Source organism: Chaetura pelagica, unplaced genomic scaffold (assembly GCF_000747805.2).
Source record: "Chaetura pelagica isolate M959 unplaced genomic scaffold, ChaPel_1.0 scaffold954, whole genome shotgun sequence".
NCBI lineage: Eukaryota > Metazoa > Chordata > Aves > Apodiformes > Apodidae > Chaetura > Chaetura pelagica.
The window spans coordinates 390,233-392,134 of record NW_009952907.1 but is presented as its reverse complement, the minus strand read 5'-3'; positions in this window follow the sequence as shown (position 1 = coordinate 392,134).

Here is a 1,902-nt window from a genome sequence, read left to right as displayed (position 1 = left end):
TCCCTACATAACCATGCACCTTTTATCATCTTCTGTTAAACAAAACCAATTGCTTATTCCCCAAAGCAGTGTCTAAAAATTATCTTCAGACATTTCTGGTCAGTTTTCCTTCTGATTACAGTAGTTGTTAGTCTTGTACCAAGATCCTTCTCCCACCAGACTTGGAATTGAGATACAGCAGATGCCCTCCCATGTTACCTAGCTGTTCTTTGGGGAACAGGCAACAAAACAACAAAAAAGGGCTCCTGTGGCTGCAAGATCTACCTGATTTTCAGAGCTGAACAACCCATTCTGTTAAAGCTCCCAGAGATAATCCCCTTGAAACGAAATTTAAGTAACCATTAATTTTTCTTGTTATTAAAATCTTTAGGAAAAGCTTGAGTGTGTGTAGCAGTTGCCTTGGCCATTTCAGTCTATGTAAGTAGACTGTTTTGTGGTGTTTTCTTTTTTTTGTAGCCTTACAGATTGCTCATATTGGAGCAACCAGCTGAGAAGGCTATGTTGTTGTTTTTTAAAGTGGGCTTTATTTTATCCTCAAGGAAGAAGGAAAGCAGTATGAATGCCAAGAAGGCAGGATGGGAAGGGGAGAATAAAAGGGGATGAGATGCTATCAACATCCTGTCAGAAAGAAAGAGAATGATCTGCTTGCTGCATCAGCCTTCCACAGAAATACCATACCAACACCTTGCAGCTGATGTTTAAGAACCACACCAGATGAATAAACTCATACGAGAGCTTTGTTTTTAAAATCTATATTCACTTGTCATTTTTATGGCTTGCAAGATTTATAACAATATCTTTATATAGTTATGATGCAGAGAACATCCAACATAACTTTAAAGCAGTATGAGATGAACATAACTCATACAGAATACACTTTTTTTACTTGTAGAAGCTCACTGTAAACAACATCAAGCAATGGATTGAGAAGAGCAGAAAAATGATCACTCAGAAAGGAAATAAGTTAAGATGTGTGTAGGTTTTTTATTGTGTCTGTTCTTCAGAGTGAGAAGTGTAGTGCAACATAATGGGAAGGGGAATAATTAATCTAGCATAGAAAAAAACAACATCATGACAAGCCCAAATTCCAAAATAAGAAGTAAAAAGTCACAATTAGTTCCATCCACTGTTGCTTTGTTAATTACAACAGTCAGAAAAGTGGGGTGAAAAATAAAATAAAATCATATTGCTTCTGCTACAGTTTACTTGCCTGAAACCTGAATCCTGAGAGCTGTGAGCAAAGCAAGAAGCATCAATAAAAATTTTTATGGTAAAAGAGATAGTTAACCACAGTTCAAGCTAAAGACATTTTTTTGATACTTCCACACATCTATTGAATTCTAGTATTGTAAATTAGAAAAGCACTAGCAATCCATTTTAAAACTCACTGCCTTGTGACATGGCCATTAAAGGATACTAAGGTTTGCTTTTCCCTCAACATTGCTCACTTTCCTTTAAGTTTTTAAGATTGCATCATCAATCATCCCTGATTTCAATACAATAATGAAAAAATAAAGATGACACACTTGCAAGCTTCTGTCCCCTAATCCATATGTCCAGCCCAGCTCACAGACTTTTTGGACATCGTATTGAGGGTGACCTGGTAACCACATGAAATGGTCTTCATTGTTTGCTCTGGGAATGGTACCACTCTCACCAACCTGTGAGCAGAGCTGAAGGAAAATAATTTCCCAGGAAAAAAAAATAAAAATCAGTTTCTGATTGGGCAAAAAGCTGTTTGTCTTTTAAGGACATGTTACAGTGGGCTGACTTCACTCTAGTCAAAGGCGGAAACAGTGTAACTAAAACCAAATTTTATTAAAAGGGGAGAAAGCAGAGGAGTTAGATTAAACATAATATGTATGGTCCATGCTGCAAATTTCATTTAAATATCACCAGGAA